We start from the raw sequence: 27,477 nt of genomic DNA, 5'->3' as shown, positions 1-27,477 counted from the left end.
ACACACACACACACACACACACACCCCATTCTGAAAACATTAATTTAAAAAATTTAGCGTGAAAAGGCAAATCAAGCAGTAAAACCAGATTCAGATATGACTCAGATTTTGAAATTTTCAGACAAGGAATTTAAAATAACTGTGCTTAATATGTTAATTACTCTAAGAGGAAAAGAAGACAGCATACAAGCAGAAATGGGTGTATAAGCAGAAAGATGGAAACTCTAAAAAGGAATCAAAAGGAAATGTTAGAAAGCAAAAACATTGTAGCAGAAATAAAGAATGCCATTGATGGGGTCATCAGTGGACTAGACATGGCCAAGGAAATAATTAGTGAGCTTGAAGATATATTGACAAAATTTCTCAGACTAAAACAAAGGTAGAAAAGAGAATTAAAAAAAAATACAGAACAGAATAGAAAATCCAAAAACTATGAGAAAATTGCAAAAGGTGTCACAAATGCATAGCTGAAATACCAGAGAAGAAATTGTGTGTGTGTGTGTGTGTGTGTGTGTGTGTGTGTGTGTGTGTGTAGACAGAGAGAGAGAGAGAGATTGAGATCGAAGGAGGTAGGGAAAAAGGAAGGAGCTGAAGTAATAAAAGCGAATGAAGGCTGAGCATTTTCCAGAATTTATGACAGACACCAAACTTTAAATCTAGGAAGTTCAGAGAACACCAAGCAGGATAAATATCAATACACACATACCTACACTGTCATATTCAAACTGCAAAAACTAAAGACAAATCTGAGAAGAATCCAGAGGATAAAAACTTTTTTCCTGTACAGGAAGAAGGATAAGAATTATAATGGGCTTCTCATCGTAAACTATACAGACAAAAAAAAGAGTTAAGTAAAATATTTAAAGTCTTTAAAAAAAAAAACCAGTGTAGAATTCTATGTCCAGCAAAGTTATCCTTTAAATGTTAAGGAGGAATAAAGACTTTCTCAGACAAACACAAACTGAGAGAATTCATTGCCAGCAGACCTCCCTAAAAGAAATGTTAAAAGTAGTTTTTCAGGCAGAGGAAATTTTGTAGTTCAGAAACTTGGAACAACACAAAGAAAATAAGAACATCAATGAAGAAATAAGTAAAGATAATAGAATCTGTTACTTCTCTTTTTCTTACAAGATAACTGTTTAAAGTAATAATAGTAACAATTTGTTAAAGTAATAATAGTAACAACGTGTATAGCATATGGGTAAGTGAAATTAATTACTGCTATGTTACAAAGACCAAAAAGAGGAACTGGACAGCAGTTATAAGTCACCTGCATTACACATGTTCTTTGAAAGTGAACTAATATTTGTTTAAAATATATATTGCAACCTCTGGGAAACTTTTTTTAATTTCAAAAAAGTATAAGTGTTGCCATTGCTTTTGATGTTTTAGTCATGAAGTCCTTGCCTATGCCTATGTCCTGAATGGTATTGCCTAGGTTTTCTTCTAGGGTTTTTATGGTGTTAGGTCTTATGTTTAAACTTTTTATTCATCGGGAGTTAATTACGGCAACAAAAGCCATAATAGACAAATGGGATCTAATTAAACCACAGTGTTCTGCACAGCAAAAGAAACAATCATTAGAGTGAACCAGCAACCAACAGTATGGGAAAAAATTTTGCAATCCACCAGTCTGACAAAGGGCTAATATCCAGAATCAACAAAGAACTAAAACAAATTTACAAGAAAACAACAAACAAACCCATCATAAAGTGGGCAAAGGCTATGAACAGACACTTTATGAAGACATTTATGTGGCCAACAAACATATGAAAAAATGCTCATCATCACTGGTCGTTAGAGAAATGCAAGTCAAAACCACATTGAGATACCATCTCATGCCAGTCAGAGTGGCAATCATTAAAAAATCTGAAAACAACTGATGCTGGAGAGGATGTGGAGAAATAGGAACACTTTTACACTGTTATTGGGAGTGTAAATTAGTTCAATCATTGTGGAAGACAGTGTAGCAATTCCTCAAGGATCTAGAAATGGAAATTCCATTTGACCCAGCAATTCCATTACTGAATATATACCCAAAGTATTATAAATCATCCTATTATAAAGACACATGCACATGTATGTTCTTTGTGGCACTCTTTACAATAGCAAAGACTTAGAATCAACCCAAATGCCCATCAGTGATAGACTGGATAAAGAAAATGTGGCACATATACACCATGGAATACTATGCAGCCATAAAAAACGATGAATTCATGTCCTTTGCAGGAACATGGATGAAGCTGGAAACCATCATTCTCAGTAAATTGATATGAGAACATGAAACCAAACACCTCATGTTCTCACTCCTAAGTAAGTGTTGAACAATGAGAACACATGGACACAGGGAGGGGAACATCATACACCAGGGCCTTTTGTGGGGTTGGGGGAGCTAGGGTAAGGTAAGAGGGATTTTGGGGATTGGGGAGGGATAACATTAGAAGAAATACCTAATATAGGTGATGGAGGGATGGATGCAACACACCACCATGGCATGTGTTTACCTATGTAACAATCCTGCATGACCTGCACATGTACCCCAGAACTTAAAGTATAATTTTTAAAAAAGTATAATTGATATGCTAAAGCAGGAGATAAAAATAATATAAAATGATCAATTAAAACTTGGAGTGGGAGACACAAAAAAATGCAGTAAATAAAAAATAGTTACAAACATAGTAGACATTAATTCATTTATATCAATAACCACTTCTTTTTTTGAGATGGAGTCTTGCTCTGTCACCCAGGCTGGAGTGCAATGACACCATCTCAGCTTACTATAACCTTCACCTCCTGGGTTCAAGCAATTCTCCTCTCTCAGCCTCCAGAGTAGCTGGGATTATAGGAGCACATCACCATGCCAGAGATAGCCACTTTAAATGGTAACAGTATAAATACACTGATTAAAAGACTACAATTGTCAAGGTAGATTTTTTAAAAAGACCTAACTAGATACGTCTCTATGAAACTCACTACAAATATGAAGACTCAAGAGAAAAGTAAAGGGATAGAGAAAGAATACCACACTAATACTAATCAAAGTAAGCTGAAGTCGTTGTATTAACTTCAGACAAATGTGATTTAGAAAAATTTATCAAAGATAAAGGGGGTTCTACATAATGAAAAAGGACTCAATTCTCCAAGAAGACATAACAATCCTAAACATGTAAGCACCTAACAATAATATCAAAATACATGAAGCAAAAACTGATAGAGTAGCAAGGAGAAATGAAAAAAAAAATCACCATTATAGCTGAAGACTTTAGTAAGCTTCTGTAAGTAACTTATAGGTTAAGCTGGCATAAATTCAATAAAGATATAGTTGGCCTGAAATGTACTATCAACTAACTGGATCTAATTGATGTTTATAGAATACTCTATCCAACTACAGCAGAATACAGCTTCTTCTCAAGCTCACATGAACATTCACCAGGATAGGCCACATCTTAAGCCACTGAATACACCTTAACATATTCAAAGGATATAAATCATATGAAGCATATTATCAGACAACAATGGAATTAAAGGAGAAAATAGCAACAGAATGATAGCTGGGAAATACTCAAATATTTAGAAAATTGAATAACATATTTCTAAATAATACATGACTTGAAGAAATCTCAAGAGAAATTGAAAATATTGAACTAAATAAAAATAAAATACAATTTTTCGAACTTTGTGGGATAGAGTTATAGCAAAGCCAAGAAAGAAATCTATGGCATTAAATGCCATTAAAAACAAAAAAGATCTAAAATCAAAAACCTGTGTCTACCTTAAGAAACTAGAGAAAGAAGGACAATTAAAGTCTAAATGAAACAGTACCATGCTGTTTTGATTACTGTAGCCTTGTAGTATAGTTTGAAGTCCGGTAGTGTGATGCCTCCTGCTTTGTTCTTTTTGCTTAGAATTGACTTGGCTATGCGGGCTCTCTTTTGGTTCCATATGAAGTTTAAGGTGTTTTTTTCCAGTTCTGTGAAGAAGGTCATGGGTAGCTTGATGGGAATAGCATTGAATCTGTAAATTACTTTGGGCAGTATGGCCATTTTCACGATGTTGATTCTTCCTAACCATGAACATGGAATGTTTCTCCATCTGTTTGTATCCTCTCATTTTATTGAGCAGTGGCTTGTAGTTCTCCTTGAAGAGGTCCTTTACATTCCTTGTTAGTTGTATTCCTAGGTACTTTATTCTCTTTGTAGCAATTGTGAATGGCAGTTCGTTCTTGATTAATGAAACAAAAGAAAATAAGTAATAAAAATTAGGACGTAAGTCAAGGGAACTGAACATGAGAAAATAATAAGAGAAAATTGGTGAAACCAAAAGCTGGTTCTTTGAAAAGATTAATAAAGTTGACAAAACTATTGCCAAGCTAACAAAGAAAAACAGAGAGGAGGCACAAATAACCAATATAAGAATAAAATAAGAATCATCATTACTAACTCCATGAATATTAAAAGTGTAATACATGAATATTATAAACAACTCTATGCTCACAAATTTGATAACTTAGATGAAACTGACAAATTCCTTGAAAGACTCAAACTATCAAAACTCACATAAGAAGAAATAGAGATTGCATATCTCTTATTCAAAATGCTTAATATTAGAACTGTTTCAGGTTTTGAATTTTTTTCCAATTTTGGAATATTTGCACATACATAAGGAGATATCTTGGGGATAATACCCAAGTCTAAAGAAAAATTAGTGTATGTTTTATTTACACATAGCCTGAAGGTAATTTTAGACAATATCTTTAATAATTTTATGAATGAAACAAAGTTTTAACAGCACTTTCTACTTTTTTCTTTTTCTAATGGAGTCTCTCTCTGTAGCCAAGGCTGGAGTGCAGTGGCACAATCTCGGCTCACTGCAACTTCTACCTGCTGGGTCCTGGTTCAAGCAATTCTCCTACCTCAGCCTCCCAAGTTGCTGGGACTACAGGCACAAGTCACCACGCCCAGCTAACTTTTGTATTTTTGAGTAGAGACAGGGTCACTCCTGACCTCATGATGCACCTGCCTCGGCCTCCCAAAGTGCTGGGATTACAGATGTGAGCCACTGTGCCCAGATGCATTTAAAAAAATTTTTAAACTGCTTGTGGGTACAAAAGAAGTGTACATATTTATGAGTTACATGACATATTTTGATACAGACACACAATGTATAATAATCACATCAGGACAAATGAGGCACCCATCACTTCAAGCATTTATCTTTTCTTTGTGTTACAAACAATCCAGTTATACTCTTTTAATTATTTTAATATGTACAATAAATTATTGCTGACTGTAGTCACTCTGTTGTGCTATCGAATATTTGATCTTATTTATTCTAATTAAAATTTTGTACCAATTAATCATCTCCACTTCTCCCCCTACCCCACTACCCTTCTCAGCTTCTAGTTACCGTCATTCTACTCTCTATCTCCATGAGTTCATTTGTTATAAATTTTAATTCCCACAAGTTAGTGAGAACATGTGAAGTTTATCTTTCTGTGCATGGCTTATTTCACTTAATATAATAATCTGTAGTTCCATTCATATTGTTGCAAATGACAGAATTTTATTTTTTTATGGCTGAATAGTGCTGCACTGTGTACTACCACATTTTCTCTATCCATTCATCTGTTGATGAACACACTTACATTGCTTCCAATTTTTCACTTTTGTGAATAGTATTACAGCAAACTGGGAGTGCAGATATTTTTTCAATATACTAATTTCCTTTCTTCTAGATATATACCTAGCAGTGAAATTGCTGGATCATATGGTAATTCTATTTTTAGTTTTTTGAGGAACCTCCAAACTATTCCCCGTAGTGGTTGTACTCATTTATATTCCCACCAACAGTGTATAAATGTTCCATTTTCTCCATATTCTTGCCAGCATTGGTTATTGCCTGTCTTTTGGATAAAAGTCATTTTAACTGGAGTAAGACAATATCTGATTTTAGTTTAAATTTGCATTTCTCTGATGTGTAATGCTGTTGAGCACCTCTTCATATGCCTATTACCATTTGCATGTCTTCTTTTGAGAAATGTCTGTTCAGATCTTTTGCCTATTTATAAACTGGATTATCAGGTTTTTTACCTATAGAGTTGTTTGAGCTCCTTACATATTCTGGTTATTAGTCCTTTGTCAGATGAATAGTTTGCAAATATTCACTCTCATTCTGTGGATTGTCTCATTTCACGAATATTTTCTTTTAGTAGTTTCATAGTTTGAGGTCTCAGATTTAAGTCTTTAATGCATTTTTATTTGATTTTTGTATGTAGCAAGAGACAGGGATCTAGTTTTATTCTTCTGTATAAGGCTATCCAGTTTTCTGAGCACATCCAATTTTCCTAGCACCATTTAGGAAGGAGACTATCCTTTCCCCAATGTGTGTTCATGGCACCTTTGTTGAAAATGACTTCACTGTAAATATATAGATTTAGTTCTGGGGTCTCTATTCTGTTCCATTGGTCTATGTGTCTGTTTTTATACCAGTACCATGCTCTTTTGATTACTATAGCTCTGCAGTATAATTTGAAGTCAGGTAATGGAATTCCTCCGGTTTTGTTCTTTCTGCTTAGGACATCTTGGGCTATTCTGGATCTTTTGTAGCTCCATATAAATTTTAGGGTTGTTTTTCTATTTCTGTTAAGGATGTTATTGGTATTTGGATAGGGATTGCATTTAATGTGTATATCACTTTTGGCATTATGGATGTTTTAACAATATTGATTCTTCCATCCATGAATATGGAATATCTTTTCATTTTCTTGTGTCCTCTCTAATTTCTTATATCAATGTTTTATATTTTTCATTGTAGAGATTTCTTACTTCTTTGGTTACGTTAATTCATGGGTATTTAATTTTATTTGTGGTGACTATAATGGGACTACTTTCTTAATTTTGTTTTTTACATTGTCCTCTGCTGGCATACAGAAATGCTGCTGATTTAGGTATACCAATTTTGTGTCCGGCAATTTTACTGAATCTGTTTATCAATTTTATAATTTCTTTTAGTGGTCTTCAGATTTTTCCAAAGACCACATCATCGGCAAACAAGGACAATGTAACTTTTTCCTTTTCAATTTGGATGCCTTTTATTTCTTTCTCTTGTCTGATTGTGCTACCAAGAACTGGCTGTAGTATGTTGAATAACCGTGGTGAAGGTGAGCATCCTTTTCATGTTCCAGATCTTCCAGGAAAGGCTTTTAGTTTTTTCCCCATTCAGTATGATACTAACTGTGAGCCTGTCACATATGGCTTTCATTGTGTTGAGCTACGTTTCTTCTACACCCAGCTTTTTATTAATGGCTTCTTTTATGAAGTGATGTTAAATTTTATCAAACGTCTTCTAGCGTCAGTTGAAATGACCTATGATTTTTGTCCTTCATTCAGTTTACATGATGTATGACATTAATTTGTATATGTTGAACCATCCCCACATCCCTCTTCCCTCCCCTTTTCACATGAAGAGTCTCTCCCTTGTGGCCACCACTGCCCCAGTTCCACGGTGAGTACCATCTGGCTATTGCTGATGTTCCTTCAAGGCTCAAGGGCTCTTTGATCAGCTTGTGAAGAATGCTGCCAGGCCTGAGACCCTCCCTTCAGGGAAGTGGGTTCCCCTCTGGCCCAGGGCAGGTCCAGAAATGCTGTTCAAGAGCCAAAGCTTGGAATCAGGGACTTCAAGAGCCCACTTGTTGCTCTACCCCACTGTGGCTGAGCTGGTACTTAAACTGCAAGACAAAGTTCCCTTTCGTCTCTCTCTCCTTTTCTTAACAGAAATCCCTTCCCATACCCACCACAGCTGGGAAAGTGCTAGGTCACATCCGAATCACATCTCTGAATCTCACCAAAGGCCCACAGAGAGTACTGCCTGGGACCACTACTGATTACTCAGGACCCAAAAGCTCTTTACTCAGCAGTGATGAAATCCTGCCAGGATTGGGTCCTTTCCTTCAAAGCAGTGGGTTCCCTTCTGGCCCATGGTGTGTCTAGAAATGTCTACAAACTAGGGCCTGGATTTGGGGTCTGATATGGTTAGGCTTTGTGTTCCCACCCAAATGTTATTTTGAATTGTAACCCCACATGTCAAGGAAGAGATCTGGTGGGAGGTGGTTGGATCACAAGTGTGGTGTCCCCCATGCTGTTCTTGTGATAGTGAGTTCTCACGAGGTCTGATGGTTTTATAAGGTCTGACAGTTCCTCCTTTACACATTCACTCTCTTTCACCTGCCACCACGTAAGATGTGCTTCTTCCCTTTCTGCTATTACTATAAATATCCCATGGCCTCCCCAGCCGTGTGGAGTTGTGAATCAATTAAACCTCTTTTCTTTATAAATTACCCAGTCTTGGGAAGCTCTTAATAGTGGTGTGAGAACAGACTAACATAGGGTCCCAACTCTCTACCTCATGCTCTATCTCACTGTGGCTGAGCTGGTACCCAAGTTGCAAGACACAGTCCCTCTTTACTCTTCCCTCTCCTCTCCTCCAGCAAAGGAAGGAGTCTCCCCTGGAGCTTCAAGCTATACTGCCTGGGGTTGAGTGAGGAGTGACAAATTCCCTTGGCCACTCCAACTGGTGTCTCAGTGAGACATGTGCCCCCAAAGTCCACTGGCTCCAAACCCAGCACAGCATCAGGACTTGCCCAGGAATTGTAGTGCTTGTGGCCTAGACTGCCTTTCAAGTCGATTTGGAGCCCCAGAGCACTTTAGCCCCCTTTAGTCAGAACTCAGTTTCCAACTGCTGGGATGAGCAAGTCTCTTCCAGCTAGGGTTGGTCTAAATGATCCCTTTGTGGGTGCTAGCTGAATTCTGCCTAATATTGCTTTTCAGTGTAACAAGGTAGCATGGAGTTCTAATGCAAAATCCCACAATCACTGTGGTCTTCCTTCCCCAAGTACACAGATTCTCCACACCATGTGGCAACTGTTAAGGGAACAAGGGAGGGGTGGTAGCAGCAATTCAAGACTGTCTTTTCTACCGTTTTATGCCTTTTTCGGTGATATGACGTCAAAACCAGGCACTGTTCCCTTTAGTCTTGAGTTTCTGAGATTCAATTTACTAATACTTTATTGAAGATTTTTGCATCTGTGCTCGCAAGAGGTATTAGTCTATATTTTTCTTGCAATGTCTTTATCTGGGTTTGGTATCATGATAATACTGGCCTCACAGATGAGTCAGGAAGTTTTGCTCTCCTCAGATTTTCTGGAAGATATTGTAAAGCACTGGGATTATCTTTTCCTTCATGTTTGGTAGAATTCGTAAGTGAAAGCATCTGGGCCTGGTGATTTCTATTTTGTACAGTATTAATTGTTGATTCTATTTCTTTAATAATATAGACCTATGTGAATTAGCTATTTCATATTGTGCAAGTTTTGTTAGATTGTGTATTTTATGAGATTTTTTTTAGACAGTGTATTTTAATAAATTAGTCAATTCCGTCTAAGTTAGCAACTTCATGGGTATAGAATCTCCAAACTTTTTATTCCTTCCTTTACATTCTGCCATGGCAGTTTTTGCTTCTCTACCTAATTTTATGTGGGCCATGACTTTCCATAAAGGTCCAAGAGCAATCCAGCATTTTACCAGAATTATCTCCAAGGGCTCTTGCCATATGCTACATTCTGTATCATGGGACAGTAACTTTATAGTAAAAAACAAATAATCACTCCCCTATTAGTTTTCCCCAGGACATGCCTAACTGATTCAGGCTTCAATGTAATCCTAGTATTGGTCTAGTGGCCAGAAGGAGAATTGAGGGTAAATGCTAAGGAGAATCAACACTTTATTGCTAACTGCCTAATAGTCTTCAGGAAAGGAAGACTCTGTATTTTTGCAATAGAGAATTGGTGCCACTTCTGCAAACCTAGAGAGCACAAGAGGAATTTCTCTCTTTTTTTTTTTTTTTCTTTTGAGGAGGAGGAGTCTCACTCTGTCAACGGGCTGCGCAATGGTACAATCTCCGCTCACTGCAACCTCTGCCTCCTGGGTTCAAGTGATTCTCCTGCCTCAGCCTCCTAAGTAGCTGGGACTACAGGCATATGCCACCACCCCCAGCTAATTTTTGTATTTTTGGTAGAGACATGTTTCACCATGATGTCCAGGATGGTCTCGATCTCTTGACCTCATGATCCACCCGCCTCAGCCTCCAGAGTGCTTGGGTTACAGGCGTGAGCCAACGTGCCTAGCAAGGAGAAATATTAATGCTCAAGTACATCTACCCAGATAACCTTCTATCAAATCTTGCAGTCTCACTCCTTCTCTATCAGGGAATTATCTTGAGCATAGAAAGCTTGGCTAGGCTGAGAATTCACCTTTTTCTCTGAAGTTCTGCCACCCCTAAAAATTAGGTCCTGCATCTAATCTTTAGTTGCATCTCTCTTCCACTATCAAGAAATGAGGTCATTGTGAAGGCTACCTAAGCAACCCCCTAGCTCTCACATTTTGCTTTGAATTGGTGGCAGATGGCTGGGCATGGTGGCTCATGCCTGTAATCCCAGCACTTTGGGAGGCTGAGGGAGGCAGATCACCTGAGGCCAGGAGTTTGAGACCAGCCTGACCAACATGGTGAAACTCTGTCTCTGCTAAAAATACAAAGTTAGCTGAGTGTGGTGACGCATGTCTGTAATCCCAACTATGTGCAAGGCTGAGGCAGGAGAATTGCTGGAACCCAGGAGGTGCAGGTTGTGGTGGGCCGAGATCACACCATTGTACTGCAGACTGGGGAACAAGAGCGAAACTTCCTCTCAAAAAATAAAAATAAATTGGTGGTAGATTGTCCTGAGCCTATAATTTTCTTTTCAAAATTCTGCAATAACCATCCAATTTTCCAGTTCTTGAAATCATTCTCTTCTATGTCCCAAATGCCATACTTTACAAACCTATGCAACCTCTTTCATAATATCCTATCCCAGTTCACACAAGTGAATATCTCGGCAGTTGTCCTCTACTGCATACCACAAAAGGCTATCGCAACTGGTGATGAGGTACATTGTCATACATCCAGAAAGTGATCCAAATTGGGAGTCCCATTCCTAGAGTCTGCTTCCTGGAAACACTTCTGGAAATGACTGCATTAGGTTGAGTTCACTAGACACAGAGCTTGAGACAGGGTTTGTAATGCATGTAATTTGAGAAAGTGCTTTTCAGGAAAGTATTCCTAGATAAGGAGAGAAGGAAGCATAACAGGAAAGGATAAAGAGTCAAGCAAGGATATGTTTTCTGGTAAAGGCTAGCAATGGCTTAATCCAGAGGGGAGGCTCAGAAGCATAAACCACACCACAGTGTTGACCCTTGTTGAGGCAAGGAATCCAGCATTTCATAGCCCCATATTAGTCATTCACTGTCTGAGGACCCTTCTCAGAGTGGGTATAACTTCCCAGGGGTGATGGTTCTCATTACAAGATGGCAATTCTCAGAAGCATTTGACATTGTTAGCAGTTGACACACAGCATCTGGAGGTGTGGGTGCACTGGCTTGTTAAATGGGGATCTGGGTAAGACATCATTACATTTCAAGTGGTGAAAAGAATTTTTTTCTATATTTAATGCTGTGAAAACTGGATACCCAGTTGACTGAAAAAAAATTGAATTATCTTCGTAACATATTAAAACTTCAATTCCAAGCAGACTATAAATATACATATTAAAGGTGACACAATAAAATTGTGAAAAAAGAAAAAACAGTATGCTATCTTCATATTCTTAGAATAGTATCAAATATCTCGACCATCACATTAAGAAAGCATTATCCTTAAAGTACATGATTGGTGAAATTAATACTTTTGCACATTTAAAGACATCATTAAGAGAATGAAAAGGCAAATCACAGACTGGGAGAAGATACAGGCACTACAGATATCTGACAAAAGATTGATCAGGATGTATAGCATTCCTACAAAGTAATGAGAAAAAGACTAACAACTTTATTTTTAAAACTTCTGTTTACAAAAGATATGAACAGGCTCTTCATGAGAGAATATTACTATCAATCATATGAAAGGGCTCTTAGGCTCATTAATCAAGAAAATTTGAAACCACTATCTATCAATCTAGGTGACTAAAATTAAAAAGACTAACAATAATAAGTGCTGACTAGGTTGTAGAGAAACTGGAACTCTCCTACACTGCTCCTGGGAGGATAAACTGTCATGACCATTTGAAAAACCATTTAGCTATATGTACAACAAGAGAATACACACACTAGATGATACAGAAATTTCATTCATAGGTAAAATACTCAACAGAAATGTGTATATATGCAGACAAAAGAGCATGTGCAAGAATGTTCATAGCAATGTTATTCATAATAACTGAAAACTGTAAACCAAAATGCCCCTGAGGAGTAAAATAGGTAAGTATATCTATGTCGTGGAATTCTACACAGTAATAAAAATATAAGCAAATCACTCTCACATACAACAATTAAATTAATCTCACAGAAAAAAAAATTATAGCATACAATTCCATTTAAATGAAGTGTAAGTTGTTACCTCTGGGGAACAAGAAAGAATCATTATTAGGAACAAGGATGAGAGGATTGTCTGGATGTTGGTAATATTATGTTTCTTCACAATCATTTTGTAAAAATTCATCAAGCATTAATTAGCTGGGCGTGGTGGCACGTGCCTGTAATCCCAGTTACTCAGGAGGCTGAGGCAGGAGAATTGCTTGAACCCAGGAGGTGGAGGTTTCGGTGAGCCGAGATCGCGCCATTGCACTCCAGCCTGGGTAACGAGAGTGAAACTCCGTCTCAAAAAAAAAAAAAAAAAAAAAAAAAAAAAATTCATCAAGCAGCACAATGGGGATTTATGCCTTAATCTGTACGCATTTTATGTTTTAGTATAAAACGTTATTTTAAAATAAAATATAAAGGACTTGCAATCAGTACACAGTGATTTTCTGAGTCAACCCAGAACAACCTTTAAAAAATACGTATCAGGTCTCATGCTAAAATCCATATTAATTGCAGTTGGGTAATTCTTTGTATTTTACAAAGCCTTTCCATATGTTATCTTTGTATTAATGTAATATAATGGTAAACCAGGATTAGAACATTTCTGAAGTGAAGGGGAACCAGAGCCCAGCTATGCCCACACAAAATCTGTATGAAGTTATCTCACAATTTGAGAGGGAAAACTGCAAGAGAAGTAAAATGCTACTAACTTTTTTTAATCTCTCAAGTGTCTCCAGGAAGTCCAATTTTATTTTTCTCATCTCTTCATCATGTTTTCCAGTCTTTTTCCCGTTTTCTTTTTTCTCTCTCTTCCTTTTCTTCTCCTCTGAGGTTCCCTCCTTTTCTTCCATTTTCTTCCTTCTTAGGTCTCCTCTACAGTAGTTCCATGGAGATAGTAGAGACAGTGGTGAATGTATCACCATTAAGATTATTGATGGGGAGAACGCTTTATTCTTTTGTTGTTTTCCATTTCAAACACTACTGTTAATTCTTTATCTGTCTAAATATTCTCATAAGAAATACAGTAGAGCACATGATATAGGTAGTTCATAGTCCACCAAAAATTCATGGTCTGCTATCCATAGTGTAGAGATTCTTTGAAAAGTGACTGCCCAGCTAGGAACTACGTTTCCCAGTCTTCTTTGCAACTAGGTGAGACCATATAAATTGAGTTCTAGCCTATGAACTCAAAATTTCCATTCAGGTCATGGAAATGTTACATGCCATGTCCAGTTCTGGTCCATAGAATTCTTTTCTCTGGCTTACTTTTCCTAGTAGGGGGAAATCCCTGGTGAGCAAACCTTGGTGCATCCATCTACTGACGTTGGTGAGGCCTCTATCGACCTAGATTTCTAAATGACTGTGTGGAGGAAAGCTGCTACCCACATTTTCCCCTGCCTACCACTGGCATATGGACAAGAAATAAACTTGTATTATATTTGACCCTATATACTTTGGGATCTATTTGTTAAAGCAATTGGCCCCAATACAGTCTTTTTGGAATCTTTAGTAAAGCTTGCTGGATTATTTTTTCCAAGTCCTAGGCCTGATAGGTGGTAAAATTTCTGTGACTATTCCTGCTCATAGGGGAGACTAAATTTTCCACTCCATGGAATGTCATTGAAAACATTCTTCCTCAAATAGTTTGTTCTCTGAAACAGGGAACAGAGCAGTTGTGTATCATATCTATTCATCAATGAGTCAAAGAAAAGGCCTGGGAAAATGCCAATTAATTCTTGTAGCCTAAATAAAGAAGAGATGTCACATCTTTTCTCTTTAATTCTACAGATCAGTATCTTTACCAAGGCCTGTATGAAATGGCTTTACTGAGGAACCATTAGAGGCCTCTGAACAGTGTAATAACTGAAAATAATGATGGGACTTAGCAACATTTCATTCAGAAATACAGTGGTTTCCTGAAAACCCAGCTTCAGAATTTTGTGGTCTGGAAACCAAAGACAAGGCTTGTTTTGTAAGAATGTTTTGTTTTTTTTAAAAAAAAAAATACTGAGTAGTTTGGTGAGTGCCCCACTACCCAAGCCTCCTGCTTCGTAAAACAATGCCAAGGAATTCCAGTGGTCTGGTACACATTTGGCTTGGCAGGTGCTTTATGCTTAAGGGCACATGAGACTTTGTCAGATTGGATCAAACTGCTCTAATCATAACCTTGGAAAACCATCCCAGGGATATCTTAACTCCATCCCCAGGATCTCCTGGAATCTCTTGAAAATTTAATAATAAATCGGGGGGTGGAAATCTGATAAAGTACTTATGATATGGTCATTAATGCCAAATGATTTTTATCATGACTAATTTTACTATAATAAATACTGAGGGAACAAGAAATAATGTAGGATATCATTTCAGACCATCACTGACATAGGCCAAGGTACCCAAAGTATAAACCTTTAGTGAATATAGTAGTTTGTTGTGACGCCACTAAGATGTAAAGTGTCACTGATCTCCATGTGACTCCATTTGGCATTCCAACAGTTCCAGTGTTTATAGTTCAGAGATATCTAATCCTGTGGTGGGGTACATTCCATAGCTTCATCTGACAGAATAATTCCAGTGTGTCATTTCATAGGAATACTGAACTAGACCCTAACTTGGCTAATACTTGGGTACTCCAAATTCCCAGTGGATTGTTTTTGATGGGAATCTGGCCCCAACAGCTCTGAAATGCTGGCGCTTAACCTCTACAGCTAACCCAAGAACTATCTATCCCAGATTTTGTGTTTGAGCCAGTAGGTCATCCTGGACTAACAAATGTAAAAATACTCTGTTGAAGAAAAATGGATTTGATCAAAATTCAGGACTACAACTTCAGGCTAATGATCATCACTAAAAGGCTTGTTCTTGTGCCTCAGAGCCACTATGCCTCCGTGATTGCAGGGATTGGCCAGGTCCACAGAAAGGAGTTTGTACACGATCTCTAGTCACACACACACACACACACACACACACACACACACACAGAGGCATGCAAACACACACACAGTTCTCTGAAATGGCTGCAGTACTGAAGTCACAAACTTCAACTGTCCTAAAAACAGACTACATCTCTCTCCACTAGAATTGTTAGAGGGAGGAACAAACAAGAGTTTCACCATAGAATATAAAGTCCCTTTTGACATATTTTAAATTAAGCACAGATTTCTTATCTTATGAAAGTAACATATGTTCATAATAAATCCAGAAAATATGAGTAATCTGAGATAAATTCGTAATTGTACAACCTATAGATAACAACTATTAATATTTTTGATGCATATTTTTCTACCTCTTCATTATTCAGCATCATAACCACTACCCATAAGATGCTATTGAGCACTATTAAGCACTTTAAATACAGTTTTTTGTTTTTTTTTTTTTTTTGAGATGGAGACTCACTCTGCTGCCCATGCTGGAGTGCAGTGTTGCAATCTCTGTTCACTGCAACCTCCACCTCAATTCTCCTGCCTCAGCCTCCTGAGTAGCTGGGATTACAGGCATGCACCACCATACCCAGCTAATTTTTGTATTTTTAGTAGAGATGGGGTTTCACCATGTTGGCCAAGCTGGTCTTGAACTCCTGACCTCAGGTGATCTGCCTGCCTTGGCCTCACAAAGTGCTGGGATTACAGGTGTGAACCACCATTCCTAGCCAAAATACAGCTATTTTGAATTAAAATGTACTCTAATGGTAAAATACTAACTGGGTTTCAAAAACTGTATCAAGAGGCCCAGCACAGTGGAAGAAAAAAAAAGTCTTTCTTTCTTGGTTTTCCAAAAGGTTTTCAAAATGTATGACAATATTTGTCTTTCACCCAAAATAGAAAGATGAAAGAACAATAAATATTATTTACCATGGTGGCTATTATTAAAATATGTATTGGTGCATCAATAGAATTAGTGGAATTGGCTTAGAACTTAAAACCACAGTTTAAATGCACCTACTGTCCAGCTTTACTGAAAAGATCACACTCTACTTCAGTAAAGTACGTAGTATCTTATTTTAACCCCAGAAATTGGATGCTGTTTAACTGTGCTCTGTAAACATTTCATGAAAGTAAACCACATGCATTGGTGGTATTCAGAACATTTTAAATGTGGACAGAAATAAAATCCTAGAACCCTTCATTGGTATTACATCCATTTTTAAGACAGTAAATAGAAGAGAAGTAGCTACAAACACCCCCTCTCTTAAACATCTCTGGCTTTAAATCCTACACTCTTGTTTTCTGTTTTTCATTGAAATTTTTTGTTGTACCAGGTGAAATGTAGGTCAAGTTGATGGTAAGTGCTGTATAAAAATCTGTTTATACCAAAAGTAAATAGTAAAATCCTCCCAGTCTAACACTGTTTAAAAATATTTCTCCTGCCAACATGCTATTCAGGGTATCCCCAATAAATTTAATGTTGAGGAATTCTTAACATAGGCCTCTCTGGATGCTAGACTTTAATCATAACTGCATAATATTAGGGAAAGTTTATAAGAATTAAAATTCACAAGGCCTTGTATTCCTGGGGATCAATGATGAGTAGCACAATTACAGTCTTATTCAGGTTTCTATGCTTTGTGTTGCTATGTGCTCAGTAAAGCCATAGAAAGAATCAACATGCAACTAGGGGCAAAAGGTATGCTATGGACTTAAAGTTTGTGTCAACCCAAAGTTCACATGCTGAAGTTCTAATCCCCAATGTGATGGAATAGATGTGGAGACTTTAAGAGGAAGTAATTAGGTTTAGATAAGGTCCTGAGGTTGGAGCACCCATAATGAGATTGATGCCTTTGTACAGGGGAAGAGACCAGAGTCCTCTCCCTCTCCACCATGAGAACACAGAAAGAAAGCAGCCATCTGCAAGCCAGAAAGAGAACCCTTACCAGAAACAAAACCCTGCTGGCACCTCCATCTTGGACTTCCAGCCTCCAAAACAGTGAGAAACAAAGTATGTTGTTTAAGTCACCCAGTCCACAGTATTTTGTTATAGCAGCCCTAGCAGATTAAGACAAAGTGAAACTCCAGCACCGAAGACAAGTCAGGTACCATAAAGATCAACACCAACTCCAGGTGAAATTGCCCCTCGTTCACACTAGAACCTATCAACGTACACTGCTTTCTTAGCAGTGATTTTTGAACACCAGCTTACAAAAAAGCCTCAGTGTTATAGCAGTAGCAGAGAATGTGGCAGTAATATAAAATTTAAGTTCTTTGAAATTCACAGCTAAAATATTCAGCCCTTCTTCTGTTTGACTTGGGCCAATGTGCCAGCTACTTTTAAAGTATCTGGAGTAGTGGGCAATGAGGAGAGACAAAAAGAGCTGGACTTTTACAAAATCTCTTGAAAGATGTAAAAGCAAAAGACGAACAAAAACCCACATATATGTGCATTTCAGGTATGTATATACAGTCATGGGCTGCATAATGACATTTTGGTTAATGATACACCACATACAGAATGGTGGTCCCATAAAATTACAATGGAGTTGAAAAATTCCTATTGCCCAGTGACTTTGCAGCCATCTCAGAATCATAGTGCAATGCATGACTCACATGTTTTTGGTGAGGCTGGTGTAAACAAACCTACTGTACTTTCAGTCCTTTAAAAGTATAGCACATACAGTTATGTATAGTACATAATAATGACAATAAGTGACTGTGCTCCTGGTTTATGTATTTACTATACTATACTTTTTATTGGTATTTTACCATGTACATCATCTACTTATGAAAAAAATGTTAACTGTAAAACAGTTTCATGCAGGTCATTCAGGAGGTATTCCCGAAGGTATTGTTCTCACAGGGGATGACAGTTCCATGCGTGATATTGCTCCTGAAGACCCGCCAGTGGAACAGGATGTGAAAGTGGGAGACAGTAATATTGATGATCCTGACCCTATGTAAGCCTAGGCGGATGTATGTGGGTGGTCTTAGTTTTTAACAAAACCAAAAAATAAAGTAAAAAATTTAAATTGAAAAAAAAGTATACAGCTAAAACATAAAGAAAGAAAATATTTTTGTATAACTGTGCACTGTGTTTGAGTTTTAGGCTAAGTATTATGACAAAACCATCAAAAGTTTAAAAAATTGAAAAGTTTATAAAGTAAAACAGTTATAGTAAGCTAAAGTTACTTTAGTCCCAAAGAAAGAAAAATGTCTTTTAGAAATTGAATGCAGCCTAAGTGTCCAGTGTTGATAAGCCTACAGTAGTATACAGTAATGTCCTAGGCCTTCCCATTACTCAACAGTCACTCACTGACTCACCCAAAGCAACTTCCAGTCCTGTAAACCATTCATAGTAAGTATCCCATACAAGTGTGCCACTTCTTATCTTTATGCCGTATTTTTACTGAAACTTCTCTATGTTTGGCTACATTTAGATACACCAATGTTTTCCACTGTGTTACAGTTGCCTACGGTATTCAGTACAGAAACACGCTGTAGAGGTTTGTATCTTAGGAGCAACAGGCTATACCATATAGCCTGGGTGCACAGTGGGCTGTCCCACCTAGGTTTGTGGAATTACACTCTATAATGCTCACACGATGACAAAATCACTGAAGGATGAGTTTCTCAGAAAGTATCCCCATCATTATCGTTAAGCAACACATACATATCTAGTTTTCTTGAAGACAATTTTTGCCAATTTAACCCCCAAATAAAATGTTTTTATACAGTGTCCAAGCAAATAGGTATAGTCATTTTGGAGATGAAAATAAATTGTGATTGTCAAAAATTCCTCCAGTATAGCAGCATAGTAACGATCACAGCTCTTGCTTAAATGATTGTCATATGTGATCATTAGAGTTTGTGAAGTAGAATCAGTGAAATGTTCAGTGTGGGAGGAGGGTGTTCTAAAGTAACTCTAGGCCCTAGAGCAAGCCATCTTCTGGGCAAAGTCACCTGGCTTAGGGTAATCTTGGCCTGAATCCAAGGATACTTACTTCTCTGGCAGTACTCTTCTGGTGTTCCTTGAAGAAAAGTATCACTAAAAGTAAAGCACACACTGCCATACTTCCAGTGCTTCAACCACAATGGAAGAGAATGAAAATCCATCAAGAAAAAATATGCAATGTTTACCAAGAAGACATGAATCTAAAGTTCATAGATGCACAATCTTAATCTCCAGCCATTCGGTTCTAACATGTGCTAAAACCACAACTCTATTCCTGTTGAGAGTAGGACCTGTATTGTTAAATGACAGCAGTTTTCCACAAGGACTCACCTGGGACTGGTTCTAGCTCAGTCTCCACCTCGACAAGATCAGCTCAAGTTTTCCATGAAAATGTTGCTAGTGCTTAGAAAATAGGTAGCATAATAGTGAGAATATAAGGAAGGAAAAACCAAGTTCTCAGTTGCAGGGTTTTTCTAGGTTATGAGTCAGATAGATTGGAGGCCTCTAATACAGAGAACAGGAAATGGAGTTTGTTCCTCTAATAAAAATAGTATCAAATCCTTCCTGTGCATATTTTAAAAATAAATATTTTGCTTCCTTATGTTGATTTGAGTGCCCTTCACTATATTCTTTTGGAACAACCCTTAGCATGAGCTGAGCCACCTTTGCACCAACAAACCTCAGTGCTCTGGCACACTTTGCTTTCTCAGTGTTATAAACATGTATTGTGTTTTATAATAAGTAACAGAAAATTAAGGCAGTCTGAGTGACCAGGGAGCAACGCATCACTGGGTTCAGTCTAGGGTAGGATCTACTAGAGCTGAGGAGACACCAAACTATGCCCCAAAATTGGAGGTCCCATTCTTTCAGTTTAGAAATGCTGTGGTCAAATCCCAAAGGGAGAGGCATCAAAGAAGCACCCAGCTGGGGGTGATGCTTCTGAGACTCCCCATTCTCCACCAGTTTATGAAAGGAGTGAAGCCTAACCCTGGAGGAATATACCAGAATTCTGAAATACAAGCACACAAATCTAGGTTCCCTGCCCATCAGCACTCTCAGAGCCACAAAGCAAGGTCTCATTGAGTTCCAGCATTTCTTGGATACCTTCTATGAGCCACGGTAGGTGCTGAGGAGAGAGAGAGATAAATGAAGAGTAAAATGGGGTGGGTCTCTAGCCACAAGAAGCTCACCAGCTAAAAGATTTTCTCACATGTTTTTGTTTAACGGTTTTATAGTTTTAGCTCTAACAGTTAGATCTGTGGCCTATTTGGGGCTAATTTCTGTTTATGATATGATGTAAGGGTCAAGGTTTATTTCTCTGTACTCAACTAGTCAATTGCTTCAGCAACATGTATTGAAAAGATCACCCTTTTTGCATTGGATTGCCTCGATACCTCTTCTTAAATCGATTGACTATATATGCATGAGTCTATTTCTAGACTTTTTTATTCTGTTCCACTGATTTTTTATCTTTACATCAAGACTACACCATCTTAGTTACCTTGGCTTTATCATAAGTCTTGAAATTAGGCTGTGTAAGTCTTCCAATTTTGTTCTTCTTTTTCAAAATGGTTCTTTTCTTTTCTAGATCCTTTGCATTTTCACATAAAGTTTATAACGAGCTTGTCCAGATAAAAAAAAAATTCTGCTCTTATTTTGACTAGGTTTGAGTTTAATTTATGTCAACTGGGGGAGAATTAACATTCTAATATTGACTGTTTCTACATGTGGACATACAGATTTACTCTTCAGCCCCTATACCTGTGTCTTCCATCTTCCTAAGTATTTTTTCTGGGGCTTTTAAACCACAGTATCTCTAATAGACTCTGTTGTATAACATGCAGTTGTATTAAGAAAATAAATTATGTGTAATAAATGTCAAAATTAACAATACATCCAAGAAGTGGTATGAAAATGTATTATGTTTTATAACAAGTAACAGAAAACTAAGCCTGTTTTTGTGCTGACGTGCTTTTTCGCTAAGAGATTCTTTTTCAATTGATGTGCTGTAAAGTCTTTATATTTTTTCTTTTAATTGCATAAATAATTTGTCTAGTTTCACTTTTACTTGAAGAATATTCACCTTCACTTTCAGTCTTTCAGTCCCTAAAAGGGTACATCCTCTGCTTTAACATAAACTGTTAGCAAAGAGTAAAAACTGTTAAAAAAAAAAAAAAAAAAAAATCCCTGAAGAGTAAAACTGACTAAAGCCTCAAGACTCCCCATCTAGATTCTTCCTAATGGATATAAGGAAAAAGCATCTCTTTGGATGCAGAGTGTGACATATGGCTAGAATTTATATTCAACAATCTGTGTAACATAGAACCAAAGAGTCGGAAAGACTACCCACCATAACTAACCCATAGAGCAATTTTGTTGCAAACCAGCTAATAATAAACCTTGTTAATAGACATTAGGACAGGTTTCCCTGTGCAGCCTCAAGTGTCTCCTAAGAAAAGGCTGAACTTCAGTTAAATTGTAATAGATACAAAATTGCTTCAACTGCCCACACTTCCATTTTCTGAATTCCCAGTAGCCTCAGGCAGTTCTTTCTGCTTCCCGGAGTATCATCACCTTGAAGTACCACGTTCCCACCCCCACAACTGCTGCATGCTTCTAGTATTTCCCTCCAACAAATCCTAGAATTACAGGCTTTCTGTGCTGAGCAGGATCTTAGAAACCATCTATCCAATCCCCTTGTTTTCCAGGCAAGAAAACAGAGGCCTAGGAGCGTAAAATACTTAGGCAAAGTCATATACCATAACATGCTGATGCAGAAATTGTAGTAGAACTCACGCTTTCTGTCATTTGCTGACTTCAAGAGCTGTCACAGAATATAGCATCATAGAAATTAGTTTTAGGTTCTAATTATCCTCGGAGAGCTCTATCTATGTTTTCTTTTTAATTACAGAAGAAATACACAAAAATTATATTTTATAATTTTTAAATAATGTAAATTATGTAAAAGTTACTTTTGCTCCTACAGCACCTTACTCCCTCTCCTGATGGACTTTTATTCTCAGATTGGTGTGTGTATCTTTCTCCCTGTGCATTTATGTTTAGACAACTTTTTTTGCAGGAGCAAACATTTGATTTAGCCATTTCTATGAATATTTAGATGTAAGGCACCAGCACCTCAGAAACTAATGCCAAAGAGGTTACGTTCTTAAAATAGCGAACACTCTAGTGGTCACCGATATCCGGTTTTATCATTTTTATTTATGTATGTATTTGTTTGTTTATTTTGAGATGGAGTTTCACTCTTGTCATCTGAGCAATTCTACCTCAGCCTCCCACGTAGATGGGATTACAAGCACCCACAACCATGCCCAGCTGATTTTTGTATTTTTTGGTAAAGACGACAGGGTTTTGCCATGCTGGCCAGGCTGATTTCAAGCTCCCAGCCTCAGGTGACCCGCCCACCTCAAACTTGAAAAGTGCTGGGATGACAGGTGTGAGTCACCACACCCAGCTAAGTTTTTTCTTTTGTTTCTAGATGACAAATAAAAATTGTATATATTTATGAGGTATAATGTGATGTTTTAATATTATATGTATACTGTGGAATTATTAAATCAAGCTAATTAACATATTTATCACCTCATATATTTATTATTTTTTGGTGAAAACATTTAAGATCTACTCTTAGCAATTTTTGAGTATACATTATTAACTATAATCAGCATCTCACATACAGATAATTTCATTTTTAAGAATTCTAATAGGGCCGGGCGCGGTGGCTCAAGCCTGTAATCCCAGCACTTTGGGAGGCCGAGGCGGGTGGATCACGAGGTCGAGAGATCGAGACCATCCTGGTCAACAAGGTGAAACCCCGTCTCTACTAAAAATACAAAAAGTTAGCTGGGCATGGTGGTGCATGCCTGTAATCCCAGCTACTTAGGAGGCTGAGGCAGGAGAATTGCCTGAGCCCAGGAGGCGGAGGTTGCGGTGAGCCGAGATCGTGCCATTGCACTCCAGCCTGGGTAACAAGAGCGAAACTCCGTCTCAAAAAAAAAAGAATTCTAATAAATAAAATTTGCTTTGATTTCTACATATAATTTTTGTTTTGAGGTGTGCTATTAGTCCATTCTCATGCCGCTATAAAGACATACCCAAGTATGTATAATTATAATTTACCTGAGTATGGGTAATTTATAAAGGAAAGAGGTTTGATGGCTCACAGTTCTACTAGGCTGGGGAGGCCTCACAATTGTGGCAGAAGGTGAATGAGAAGCAAAGGCACATCTTACACAGCAGCAACCAAGAGAGTGTGTGCAGGGGAACTGCCTTTTATAAACCCATCAGATCCCTTTTACCTGGCTGGCAGCGTGGAGGCTGCACAATGCCTGGAGTTACTCTAAAAGATGTGAACCAGCAGGAGTTTGTCAGAGCTCTGGCAGCCTTTCTCAAAAAGTCCGGGAAGCCGAAATTCCCTGAATAGGTGGACGCCGTCAAGCTAGTCAAGCTCAAAGAGCTTGCTCCCTATGCTGAGAACTGGTTCTACACGTGAGCTGCTTCCACAGCACGGCACCTGTACCTCCAGGGTGGCACTGCAGGTGGCTCCATGACCAAGGTCTAAGGGAATGTCACAGTAACAGCATCATGTCCAGCCACTTCAGCCAAGGCTTCAAGAGTGTGGCCCGCTGGGTCCTCTGAGCCCTGGAGGGGCTGAAAACGGTGGAAAACGACCAAGATGGGGCCTCCAAACTGACACCTCAGGGATGAGAGATCTGGACAGACTCACCAGACAGGTGGCAGCTACCAACAAGAAGTACTAGAGCAAACCAGGCTGGGTTAATAAATTGCCTCATTCAGGAAAAAGAAAAAATTAGATCTCATGAGACTCATTCACCATCATGAGAACAGCATGGAAAAAACCCACCCCCATGATTCAATTACCTCCCATGTCACATGGGAATTATGGGAGCTACAATTCAAGATGCGATTTGAGTGGGGACACAGTCACACCACATCGGATGTTTTTAATCAAAAAATGTTGTCAGGTACGAGGGTTCAAGCCTGTAATGCCAGCACTTTGGGAGACCAAGGCAGTTGGATCATTTGAGGTTAGGAGTTCCAGATCAGCCTGGCCAACATGGTGAAACTTTGTCTCACTAAAAACACAAAAATTAGCCAGGCATGATGGCAGGTGCCTGTAATCCTAGCTACTCAGGAGGCTAAGGCATGAGAATAGCTTGAATGCTGGGGGGCAGAGGTTGCAATGAGCCAAGATTGCACCACTGCACTCCAGCCTGGATGACAGAGAAAGACTCAGTCTCAAAAAAATAAATAAATAAAGTTATAACAACCTATTGTTGGCAATTTCAGTTTGCCTGTCTGTTCAGTGACTTACCATATTGAAAATCTGCCCCATATATCAAAGTGTGCCAGATGATCTGCCATCCACTCAGCACTGCATCTTCCTCTTTCTACGCTCTGCTCAGCATCACAAAGAGAAGCTCAGAAATGCATTTCCCAGAATCCCTTATAACTATGGTTCTAAGCTAAATTTTCTTCACGAAAAGAACTCCCAGAAAACTCAGACGACAATAGAGAAGTTATTTTTCTCCAGAAGCTATTGCAGACATGTGGGCAAATGGAAGAAGATGGGAGCCTATAGCAGTTACTGAGAAAGCTCCCGAAAATCACCTGCTGCCCAACTTGTAAAAAGCGTCATGAAGAGCAAGGATATTAATGAAAGACTATTTGAAAGACAGAAATTCCAAAGATTTTTCTGGACACAGGTTTAATTCCTGGATCAAGTGGGCCCATCATCACTTACGTCCCATTGTCCAGTTGCCCCTCCCAATCCCTCTTCAGCTTCTCTTTTCCTAAAGTTTGTTTTGATTTAATGTCCTTTCAGTTAATCTTGAGGCAGCACTGTAAATCTCAATCTAGTATTTTCTTAGGAATAGTGCTGAGGACGCTGTCTCCTATATGAAGAGCCACTGAGAAATTTCTTGCAGAAATAATTACTGAAGGCAATATTTGCACAGATAAGAGACTCATGGGTTAATCAATTAACAAATCACTTTGGTTGGTAGGAAAATCGGAGTTAAACTTCCACTCAAGTTTCAGAAACCATATAGGTTTCAATGGCTCATGTGTATCGCATCTTCCTGGGTTTTTGCCTTCTGTATAATTTGTTCTTTCTCTGGCCTACATTTTTAGATTTATTTACACTTTTCTATTTTATTGTGTATATGCTGGTATTTTTTCCTACCTTTCCTAATTAAATACATATTTAAAAGATTTTTTTTAAATACAGGTACATCTGGGCATGGTGGCTGACACCTGTAATCCCAATGGTGGGGGGGGATGGCTTGAGTCCAGGAGTTCAAGACCAGCTGGCCAATATCACAAAACTTTTTATCTACAACATGTACAAAAACTAGGTGGGCATGGTGTCGTGCACCTGTACTCTCAGCTACTTGGGAGGCTGAGGTGGAAGGATCACCTGAGTGCCCAGGAGGTTGAGGCTGCAGTGAGCCAAAATCATATCACTGCACTTCAGCACAGGCAACACAGTGAGACCCTGTCTCACAAATACATAAATAAACAAGGAAATAAATAATAAACTTAGCCCAAGCTTCCTCAGACCTCATCAGCATGCAGGTGCAAGGGATGACTTGAGCAATAGCTAAAAGGTTACTGGTTTATATTCCCATTTCTTTATGAAAGTCTCTTTGGTTTTCTATAAAACATGCCATCTCTGTCCCCAACCAAATGTTTCTGAAAGCCCTCAGTGGGTGTTTCACATGCACACCCATCTGTTCTATCAGGCATCACCATGGTAGCTGAACTTCATAGACAAGTATCTCTTCCCTCAATTAACAGTCCTAGATGAGTCCTCAGGTCAGCAGGGCAACTCATCTCTTTGTGGTCATTCAGGATTCTAAGCTGATAATACATTGTCATTTTCAACATGTGACTTCCAAGGTTGCCCTGAGTGTCAACATCCCAGTCAACTGAAGACAGTAAAACATTTTTTTAAAAATTTAAAGGCATAGAAAAACATGTGAGAAAGTTTTATGGGTCAAGCCTGTACGTGGAATACATCATTTATGTGCACAAACCATTGGAGAGAACTTAGTCACATGGCCACATGCAAGGGAGGCTGGGAATTGTAGTGTGGCCAAATACCAGGAAGACGAGAAAGTACTCCAGTAGACAGCTAGTAGTTTCCTCCACAGTATATTTTCTTCTAGTCCCTTTGTAACATTGTTTCCACAAAATTATGAACATATTGCATACTGCCAAATTCATTTAAAATTATATTCAGTACCTGGTTGATCCTACCAGTCGCAAAAACAATAAAAAATAAAAAAAAAAAGAAAGAAAAAATAAAATTATATTTGGCATTTCCCTGTCACAAAATTGTCTTCAAAACCATTTAAAAGACAATATATTATTTCATCTCATATATACCAGAACTTACTTGCCTACTCTTCTACTGTTGGATATTTATCTTCTTTCCAATTTTTGGCTTAATAAACGAAGGTGAAATTTGAATATTATATATCAGTTTTGAGCAGCTTCCCTAAAATTTTTTCTCAAAATGGATTCCTGTAAGTGGAAGTATAGGGACAAAGGATATACACATGTAAAGAGGCTGTGTTTAATTTCTGTTCCATTTGGTGAGTGGAGTGGCAGAGGTTAAGGGGAAGAGCTAGACCTATTTAGTCACATTGGAGTATCGAGTAGGAAATTTCTCTTTTCAGCCATCAACCCTCTAGCTGTCAAGGGCCCCACCTGGAAGGTTCTCACCAATGCCGATATGAAGGGCATCTATGCAGATTCTCAGCACAGGATATGTATAATATTCACTCAAATGAAAACTGAATGGCCCACAGACACTGGCTTTGCTCCCAAGAGAGTCCCGGATTTACCAACAGAGGTACTCAATCTAGTATATGCTAAAGCCCACTCCGTTCCTACCCACAAAATCTCTCCAGGTCCTACTGTCCCTTGACCCTGCCATATACATTTTTAAGGATGCAATGTTGTACAGATACAGGTTGAGTATAACTTCTCTGAAATGCTTGGGACCAGAAGTGCTTCAAATTTTGGAATTTTTCAAAGTTGGGGAAATTTGCATTATACTTACCAGTTGAGCATCCCAAACTCAAAAATTCAAAATCCAAAATGTTCC

General features: G+C 38.1%; 1 long non-coding RNA gene and 1 pseudogene across 1 annotated transcript in view; one reads left to right on the top strand and one right to left on the bottom strand.

The window, feature by feature from the left end:
• The window catches only part of LOC141583505 (uncharacterized), a 138,009-nt gene extending 118,222 nt beyond the window's left edge, over positions 1-19,787 (bottom strand). Inside the window, exon 1 of the long non-coding RNA XR_012516137.1 lies at positions 19,656-19,787. This is a non-coding gene — a long non-coding RNA (uncharacterized LOC141583505). The remainder of the gene's footprint in view (positions 1-19,655) is intronic.
• Positions 19,788-23,646: 3,859 nt separating this feature from the next.
• LOC120366361 (small ribosomal subunit protein eS19 pseudogene) lies at positions 23,647-24,103 on the top strand (annotated as a pseudogene).
• Positions 24,104-27,477: the final 3,374 nt, after the last annotated feature.

Source organism: Saimiri boliviensis, chromosome 1, assembly GCF_048565385.1.
Source record: "Saimiri boliviensis isolate mSaiBol1 chromosome 1, mSaiBol1.pri, whole genome shotgun sequence".
Taxonomy (NCBI): domain Eukaryota; kingdom Metazoa; phylum Chordata; class Mammalia; order Primates; family Cebidae; genus Saimiri; species Saimiri boliviensis.
This window is presented reverse-complemented; position numbering and strand designations above follow the sequence as displayed.